The sequence below is a fragment of the Girardinichthys multiradiatus genome, chromosome 12 (assembly GCF_021462225.1).
Source record: "Girardinichthys multiradiatus isolate DD_20200921_A chromosome 12, DD_fGirMul_XY1, whole genome shotgun sequence".
NCBI lineage: Eukaryota > Metazoa > Chordata > Actinopteri > Cyprinodontiformes > Goodeidae > Girardinichthys > Girardinichthys multiradiatus.
The window spans coordinates 21,478,555-21,488,547 of record NC_061805.1 but is presented as its reverse complement, the minus strand read 5'-3'; the positions used below and the strand labels follow the sequence as shown (position 1 = coordinate 21,488,547).

Here is a 9,993-nt window from a genome sequence, read left to right as displayed (position 1 = left end):
AAAGTGTCCCCAAGTGCAGTCGCAAAAACCATCAAGCGCTACAAAGAAACTGGCTCACATGAGGACCGCCCCAGGAAAGGAAGACCAAGAGTCACCTCTGCTGCGGACGATAAGTTCATCCGAGTCACCAGCCTCAGAAATCGCAGGTTAACAGCAGCTCAGATTACAGAACAGGTCAATGCCACACAGAGTTCTAGCAGCAGATACATCTCTAGAACAACTGTTAAGAGGAGACTGTGTGAATCAGGCCTTCATGGTAAAATAGCTGCTAGGAAACCACTGCTGAGGACAGGCAACAAGCAGAAGAGGCTTGTTTGGGCTAAAGAACACAAGGAATGGACATTAGACCAGTGGAAATCTGTGCTTTGGTCTGATGAGTCCAAGTTTGAGATCTTTGGTTCCAACCACCGTGTCTTTGTGCGGCACAGAAAAGGTGAACGGATGGACTCTACATGCCTGGTTCCCACCGTGAAGCATGGAGGAGGAGGTGTGATGGTGTGGGGGTGCTTTGCTGGTGACACTGTTGGGGATTTATTCAAAATTGAAGGCATACTGAACCAGCATGGCTACCACAGCATCTTGCAGCAGCATGCTATTCCATCCGGTTTGCGTTTAGTTGGACCATCATTTATTTTTCAACAGGACAATGACCCCAAACACACCTCCAGGCTGTGTAAGGACTATTTGACCAAGAAGGAGAGTGATGGGGTGCTGCGCCAGATGACCTGGCCTCCACAGTCACCGGACCTGAACCCAATCGAGATGGTTTGGGTTGAGCTGGACCGCAGAGTGAAGGCAAAAGGGCCAACAAGTGCTAAGCATCTCTGGGAACTCCTTCAAGACTGTTGGAAAACCATTTCAGGTGACTACCTCTTCAAGCTCATCAACAGAATGCCAAGAGTGTGCGGAGCAGTAATCAAAGCAAAAGGTGGCTACTTTGAAGAACCTAGAATATAAGACATATTTTCAGTTGTTTCACACTTTTTTGTTCAGTATATAATTCCACATGTGTTAATTCATAGTTTTGATGCCTTCAGTGTGAAGCTACAATATTCATAGTCATGAAAATAAAGAAAACTCTTTGAATGAGAAGGTGTGTCCAAACTTTTGGTCTGTACTATATGTACCATCTCGCTCCCTCAAGTCAGTAGACATGTTCCAAAAACAGCTGAATGCTTTTCCATTGCACATTAAGCCTGCACCTTTACTTACTGTTTTTAAATCCGATTTAAATAAATTAATTACATTTCAATTGGAACTTTGACTTTCTGGCTTTCAACCCAGAGTTAGTTGTTGACAGTAACCTTTGCTTTGTCCTACTTGTTTTTATTGTTGTCTGCTTCTTTCCTATTGACTTTTATTTTTTGTGTGTGTTTCTGTACTCTCTTTCATTCTGTAGTCTGTGCTTGTCTCTTATGTTTGGTTTTATTGTACACCACTTTAATGAACCTTGTTTTTTAAATGCTTTATAAATGGAATTGTATGGTGTGGACCAGTTCTTCAAGCACCAACAAGGCTGGTAAGCGAACTGAAGAATATTAATGGAGAGTTAGGTCCAGAGGTTCAATATTATTCCATATGTACTATAGTTGTTGTTGCTGGTTTTGTAATTACTACATAGTGTGTTACAGTAAATGGTTAGTTTTTAGGTGCTCACAGTAAAGCAGTGTGCAGCATCACTTCAAGACTGAGTACTACAAAGACTGATGCAGAGTGAGAACTCTTAAATCACCTCCTCTGGGCTGCAGATCAGCCGAGGAGGCCCGAAGAGCCAATCACAGACGCTGTTGCAAACAAATGCAGTGTAAATTATAGGAGCTTCCTGCTCCTATAATTAAACGACCTTTGAAAATTTTTGTTAGATATTTATTGCTGTCTTCTGCTTTTAGAATGCTTAATATTTTTGTGTTTATTGAGCGATGAGCCAGTCAAGTAAATTACACATCCCACATTCCTCTTGAGCCCGCATCCAGATGTTTTGGCCAGGTATGTCAAGCCAATGTGTAATTTAATTGTCAACAGACTCTCCTTACCAATTATCACATTTGAGTTCGTCCTCATTAAGAAGAAGAGTTAAACTATTCAAAAATAAAATAGCAAAATATAATGTTTAGCGTTTTAATTAATTTAAAGAAATTTGGAAAAACTGTAATTTAAGTTATTTCATGTGTTGTCATATGTTGTCATACAAGTTTTGTTTTATATATCACAAATTAAGATGGTTTCAGAATATTAATACAATTTTTGACTGATACAACAACCATTCCCTCCTTGAACTGCCACCTTAACGTGGTGGAGGGGTTTGAGTGCTCAAATGATCCTAGAGGCTATGTTGCCTGGGGCCTAAATGCCCCTGGTAGGATCTCCTATGGCAAACAGGCTCTAGGTGATGGGTCAGACAAAGAGCGGTTCAAGAATCCCTCATGAGGACCAAAATATCGAGGCACGTGACGTCGCCCGGTGCGGCGGAGCCGGGGTCCCACCCTGGAGCCAGGCCTGGGGTCAGGATGCGATGGAGAGCGCCTGGTCGCCGGGTCGCTCCTCACGGGACCCGGCCGGGCCAGGCCCGAATGAGAGACGCGAGGCCATCCCCCAGTGGGCCCACCATCTGCAGGGGGAAAAGTGAGGAACCGGTGCAAAGAGGATTGGGTGGCAGACGAAGGTGGAGACCTCAGCGGCCCAATCCCCAGATGCTTAGGCTGGCTCTAGGGACGTGGAATGTCACCTCGCTGGGGGGGAAGGAGCCTGAGCTTGTGCGGGAGGTCGAGAGATATCGACTAGAAATAGTCGGGCTCGCCTCCACGCACAGCGTGGGCTCTGGAACCCATCTCCTTGAGAGAGGTTGGACTCTCTTCTACTCTGGAGTGGCCCATGGGGAGAGGCGGCGGGCTGGTGTGGGTTTGCTTGTTGCCCCCCAGCTCAGCCGTCGTGTTTGATGAGAGGGTCGTATCCCTGCGCCTTTGGGTTGGGGATAGGTCTCTGACTGTTGTCTCGGCCTACGGGCCGAGCGGTAGTGCGGAGTACCCGGCCTTCTTGGTGTCCCTGTCGGGGGTGCTGGATAGTGCCCCTCCCGGGGACTCCACTATTCTGCTGGGGGACTTCAACGCCCACGTGGGAAATGACAGTGACACCTGGAGAGGCATGATCGGGAGGAATGGACTCCCCGATCTGAATCCGAGTGATGTTTTGTTATTGGACTTCTGTGCTAGTCACGGATTGTCCATAATGAACACCATGTTCAAACATAAGGGTGTCCATCAGTGCACTTGGCACCAGGACACCCTAGGCAGGAGGTCGATGATCGACTTTATTGTCATATCATCAGACCTTCGGCCGCATGTTTTGGACACTCGGGTGAAGAGAGGGGCTGAGCTGTCCACTGATCACCACCTGGTGGTGAGTTGGATCCGCTGGAGGAGGAGGAAGCCGGACAGACTTGGCAGGCCCAAGCGCATAGCGAGGGTCTGCTGGGAACGCCTGGCGGAGCCCTCGGCCAGGGATGTATTCAACTCCCACTTCTGGGAGAGCGTTGACCAGATCCCGGGGGATGTTGGAAACATAGAGTCCGAGTGGACCATGTTCTCCGCATCTATTGTCGATGCTGCTGCCTGTAGCTGCGGCGGCAATCCCAGAACCCGGTGGTGGACACCGGCAGTAAGGGATGCTGTCAAGCTGAAGAAGGAGTCCTATCGGCTGTGGTTGGCTTGTGGGACTCCTGAGGCGGCTGACGGGTACCGTGAGGCCAAGCGTGCTGCGGCCCGGGCTGTGGCAGAGGCAAAACTCGGGCCTGGGAGGAGTTCGGTGAGGCCATAGAGAAGAGACTACCGGTTGGCCTCGAAGCGATTCTGGCAAACCGTCCGGCGCCTCAGGAGGGGAAGCAGTGCTTCGCCAACACTGTTTATAGTGGGGGTGGGAGGCTGCTGACCTCAACTGAGGACATTATTGGGAGGTGGAAGGAGTACTTCGAGGATCTCCTCAATCCTGCCATCACGCATTCCGTGGTGGAAACAGAGGCTGGGGACTCGGGGTTGGACTCTTTCATCACCCAGGCCGAAGTCACTGAGGTGGTTAAAAAGCTCCGCGGTGGCAAGGCTTTTGGGGTGGATGAGATCCGCCCTGAGTACCTCAAGTCTCTGGATGTTGTTGGGCTGTCATGGTTGACACGCCTCTTCAACATTGCGTGGCGGATGGGGACAGTGCCTCTTCATAAGAAGGGGGATCGGAAGGTGTGTTCCAACTACAGGGGGATCACACTCCTCAGCCTCCCTAGTAAGGCCTACGCCAGGGTATTGGAGAGGAGAGTCCAGCCTCGGCTTCAGGAGGAGCAGTGTAGTTTTCGTCCCGGCCGTGGGACACTGGACCAGCTCTAGACCCTCTACAGGGTGCTCGAGGGTTCATGGGAGTTTGCCCAACCGGTTCACATGTGTTTTGTGGACCTGGAGAAAGCATTCAACTGTGTCCCTCGTGATGACCTGTGGGGGGTGCTCCAGGAGTATGGAATTGGGGGCCCTTTATTAGGGGCCATCCGGTCCCTGTACGAGCGGAGCAGGAGTTTGGTCCGCATTGCCGGCACTAAGTCGGACCTGTTCCCGGTGCATGTTAGACTCCGGCAGGGCTGCCCTTTGTCACCAGCCAAGGGCCAGAGGGGGTCTGGTTTGGGGACCAGTGGATTTCGTCTCTTCTTTTTGCAGATGACGTGGTCCTGCTGCCCCCCTCTAGCCAAGACCTACAGCATGCGCTGGAGTGGTTCGCAGCCGAGTGTGAAGCGGCTGGGATGAAGATCAGCTCCTCCAAGTCCGAGGCCATGGTACTCGACCGGAAAAGGGTGGCTTGTCCTCTTCAAGTTGGAGGGGAGTTCCTGCCTCAAGTGGAGGAGTTTAAGTATCTCGGGGTCTTGTTCACGAGTGAGGGAAGAATGGAGCGGGAGATCGACAGACGGATCAGTGCGGCTGCCGCAGTAATGGGGGCGCTGTGCCGGTCCGTTGTGGTGAAGAGAGAGCTGAGCCAAAAGCAAAGCTCTCAATTTACCGGTCGGTCTACGTTCCTACCCTCACCTATGGCCATGAACTTTGGGTCATGACCGAAAGAACGAGATCCCGGATACAAGCGACTGAAATTATCTTCCTCCGTAGGGTGGCCGGGCACTCCCTTAGAGATAGGGTGAGGAGCTTGGCCATCCGGGAGGGGCTCGGAGTAGAGCCGCTGCTCCTCCACATCGAGAGGAGCCAGTTGAGGTGGCTCGGGCATCTATACCGGATGCCCCCTGGACGCCTTCCTCGGGAGGTGTTCCAGGCACGTCCCACCGGGAGGAGGCCCAGGGGACGGCCCAGGACACGCTGGAGGGACTATGTCTCTCGGCTGGCCTGGGAACGCCTTGGGCTCTCCCTGGAGGAGCTGGAGGAGGTGTCTGGGGAGAGGGACGTCTGGGCATCTCTATTGAGTCTGCTGCCCCTACGACCCGGTCCCGGATAAGCGGAAGACGACGAGTACGAGTACGAGTACAACAACCATAAGAGCAATATATCTATTATAAGATCATTATAAACATTGTTTTCTTTTTATGGGCCAACAACACATAATTTCACACATGTGTCAATCCTGGTTTAACAGTAAATGATAGGTTGATAGGTTACCATTTTAAGACAATGAAAGACAGTAGAAGTTTTTAATAATAACTATGCTGTAGGTATCTGAGAAATAAAGAAATATTTATTCCAGATATATATAGTTTCAGTTCTGAATAGTACAAAAGTCATTTAAGGAATTTGTATAGTTAACATTAGAGGTGCACTTCATTTGTTCTTGGAAATTAGAATTTCTGACCTCTAAGTCTGAAAAATTAACTGGAATGTCTACCTGAAGTATAAATTCCAAAGTCAGAAGTTGTCCTTGAACACATTTATTCCCTAGGCTAAAATCACAAAGCATTCCAGACTTGAAAACCAGCGTGACTCTCGGGCATTAGTGGAATTTACAGGAAAAATATTTTCACTCATGATGGGTTGAATCTCATTTAAGAAGTAGCACACGTGCTTTCCATTAGATCAATAAATAGGTGTTTATTGTTAAAGGTAAATTGGACGTTAAAGGAGCTCTCATTGTCTAAGTTTCTTCAAAGAGTCATGGTGATTTCTATAGGCAGGGAGGGTTTGTTGCAGCCTGTGCTGGAGCGGATTTGAAGACGCTTCTGACTGTAGCTGCATTATTGTTTTGTGAAAAGAATGATCAGTGTTGTCCATTATGTTCTTCACTTTATGAAGCACCCTTGTTAACACATAGTTGTTATACGAACCATCAGAAGTGCAAATTAACCTTTTATTACCTCAAATTTGACTGCATTTTGTATGCACCTCCTCGAAGACTGGTGTGACGTCATTCCCAGAATCCGAGTTCCAAATTCTGTGGTAAATGGAACGCAGCCATAAAACAAGGAATTAATGCAATTTCTTTATATGCTACAATGGGCTGCCATATACACTGAACCGAGGGCCAAGCGGAACTTAAAAGCAATTTTGCGGGGCGGTTTTGTGAAACCAAAGGAAGAGGGAGCTAGAGATGAGTATTAAGAAGGCAGGAAGGGGTGAGAATTGGACGTGTCTTTCTCCGACAGGGTTCTGACTAGATGCTGGGCTCTTTGCATTGACGAAGAACCAGGCTTTGGGATTGGATAGCGACCAGATAGCGTAACACCACCCTCCCGGCCCCCACCACCACCACCACCATCATCATCATCCTCTCCTCTGTTGAGAATTGCGTTAAAAGGAAAGGCCTGAGCTTTGTCAACATTACCGGATTAATATATATTTTTGGTTTTTTTTTTAACCTCCCCCCTCCTTTAGATTAAGAGGAACCGTTGCAGGCTGGTGCATGTGTTTAGAATGGGACACGCTGAAGGTATTTGCATCTTTATTTCTTATTTTGCCCGCATCTTTCGGCTCGGCATCAAAATCTGTGCTGCCCCTTTGCTCTTCCTCCGGAGCGACAAGCGTGTTTGGCGTATGTGCACATTAGTTAGCTCCCCCCTCGCCTCCTCACGGGCGGTTTGAGCTTGTTTTGGACACATCTTTCGCTCCGAACCGCCAGTGATGGAGGTTTAATCACGGAAGACAATTTGATTTAAAGGGGCACAGGCAGCCATATTAGAGTGTAGCGTTAGCCAACATTAGCATCTCCCTTCATCTTTTCCATGATTGCCCCCGCATTATTGAACAACGGGAGACAACTAGCTGTGTGTGTCTGAATATTAATAGCCCTACAGTGGTTTTATGTTTTCATTTTCATCCCTATAAACCTCCAACATCTTCTAATTTTGATCTCTTTGATGCCAGGTAGCTTGATGCTAACATCGCAGGAAGCTATAACATCATTCAGTGAAATACATTATTTTGGGGGGTCTGCGCAGTCGTTTTTAGATTAAACCAACATAATATTTCCATGTATTATTCTTTACTGCATCGTTTCTAAACGAAATGAATCCCCCGAATCGATGTTGGTGGCTTTTGACCGCTAATCGACACCGTATGGATGTTTACATTATTTACCTTTCGGGTGCTGAGTAGCCTGAGTGTGTGTTCACACGTCAAGTCACATTGAGTGGGTCAGTCCAATTCACTTTACACTTCTAAACCTGATTAATCGATCATCCCAGATATTACATGTGTCAAAGCAGCCGCAGGGAACAGCTTTTTGTTTTGTTTGTGAAAGCTGGTCACCATGTGTTTGTGTTGATGTGATTAAAAGCACAAAAACACAAGCCTGCAAAAGCTCTCAATGGTCAGTGCATTAAACCTGGAATTTAACTAAACGTTTCATATAAAAATCTAAAGCTGTGGTTGACAAAATTACCCACTTATTTTTAGGTATCTACCATCCAAGGTGCAAAATGTACCCATATATCTTTTTTTTTTTTTTTGGTAGGTTCAGATTCTTACTAGAAATGCACCGATCTGCCTTTTTCTGGTCTTGCCGATTTCCAGTTTTCTCTATGATCTTGAGACCTACCTATTACATTTAATGTAAAAGAAAAGAGAAAAATTTGCTTGGGGGGTGTTCTATTTTCCAATCCAACAAAACCTTAAAGAATTAGGAAGATGTACCCTTTATTATGCTTCAAGGCATGTTTTACATGCTGATTATACCCCCACCACGCTCAGTATTTCAAACCTTTTGTAGTTGTGGTAATTTCCTTGCCAACTTTTTCCAGATCCAAATCGGAGCTGCCTGCAACAGGACATTTCATACTTCACCCTCACATCCCCAGCTGATGATTTTACGTATTCTCCTCACTGTGACCTGTAGGTTGATGTGTTTATCTGACTTCACTTAATATCTACCATTAGGAGGTCACGCAGAGTTATTTTGGTTTGATCTCCTATTTCATGAGCATTAACTGTTTTCAGCATTTGTTTTATGACTATTTGTCTCCATAATTCACAAAAAGGCTGAACTGCAAATGAAAATAATCTGATAGGCAATAGTTTAATTACATGGGAAGAACAATAGTTTGTTTATGGGTATGAAAGGGAAGTTGGATGAGATGAAATGGTACCATGAGGGTACAAACCTTCAGCCGTATTTGAATAAAAGCACAAAAACCTGAAAAATTCTCTCAAATATCAATGTACTAGAGTTGGAATTTAACAAAATGTTCTTTTATAAAATATGTAATTGGATGACTGTTTAAACTGCTTATTGTCTGCTGCTATCAAACATCCAAACCGCTAAATTTACCTGCTGCTTTTTTCCTTTTTCTTTTTTAATTGAAGATATGTGATTTAATAGAGATGCACCAATCAGGCTTCTTCTGGCCGATACCGATTTCTTGTTTTCTTTTGCGTTTGACCTGCCGATTTAGATTAATTTTTTTTGCATACAAACTTTAAAATTAAAAACATGCTGCAGATTCTGCGATGTAGTGGTTTTGAATCCAACAGAAATATAAAAAAAAAAAATCTCTCCCCATTAATGAATCAGAGCAAATGTACTTTATCATTACCTGATTTTTAATAAACCTCAAAGCAAGAGCTTCAAAGATGTGGTTGGTTGATTCAGTTATTGCAGGAAAATGATGGGAGTTATTAGTTTTGATGCATCTAACAAGTATGAGGGTGAAAAAAAAACAGATGTTTATGCATTTAATGTGGCCATTACCAGTCAGAGCTGGTCAAGGGAAACCAGTTTGATTCAGATTTCTGGCAGATTGGTTGGTGCATCTCAGGCTCTTGAAATTGAAACTCAGGGATTTATGTAAGCATTATTATTCACATATTTAATGGTGCATTCAATTAGCCCTGGAAGTTAGAGCTCTGCAGCTGGAAATGACATCACATCCAAGTTGAGCATGTATTGGTTGCAAGTCAGAAAACCAGCGGCATTTGCTAACTCTTAGTAATACAAGCTACTAATGATGTTTTTCTCTATTTTGTGCATTCAGAGACTAAAGGAACATGTTCACAAATAGAGGTTTTAAAGTACTGTTGCTGCTGGTTATGGAGATCCAAACTGTCAGAAGAGCTGATAAACAGTTTATACATGTGACTTTCTCTATGGTTTGTATGCGCAGCCTTAGTGGGTACTCAACATGGGGCTGTTTGGCAACCTCCGACCTCCCCTGTCAGAATTTCAACTTTTAGGGGTGTTCTTGTTGCATTTGTCACTGGGAACTCATAAAATCAGATTTCCGAGTACAAAGTGAACACTCCGACGTTCCCAGTTGGAAGAACGCACCACATCACATCAAATATCATTTTGTTCGTCTAAATTTCTTGTCGTTTCTGCCTTTACTGTTTCTACAGCTGCACATTACAGTGAATCACATTCTTTATTGTGTCGCAATGGCATCCAGCTGCTTGGATGCAATTAGTATTTAGTAGACTAATGGATTAAGTGAGGTGCATGCTCTTCACATTGATAATATATTTTATAAGTTTGATGGTCTTTCCCTGCTCTTGAGACCCACACCTGACATGGGTTTTAGTGACTGAGATGCCAAAG

At 45.6% G+C, this 9,993-nt stretch overlaps 1 protein-coding gene across 6 annotated transcripts in view; it reads left to right on the top strand.

The window, feature by feature from the left end:
• Positions 1-6,465: 6,465 nt before the first annotated feature.
• nsd3 (nuclear receptor binding SET domain protein 3) overlaps positions 6,466-9,993 on the top strand; it is a 37,506-nt gene continuing 33,978 nt past the window's right edge. For 3 of the 6 annotated variants that reach the window (XM_047381056.1, XM_047381060.1, XM_047381059.1), the window contains exon 1: positions 6,482-6,894. The gene's annotated coding sequence lies outside the window, so the exon portion shown is untranslated. Of the gene's footprint in view, positions 6,895-9,993 lie in introns of all 6 variants that reach the window. The other 3 variants (XM_047381057.1, XM_047381055.1, XM_047381058.1) reach the window with 2 other exon arrangements.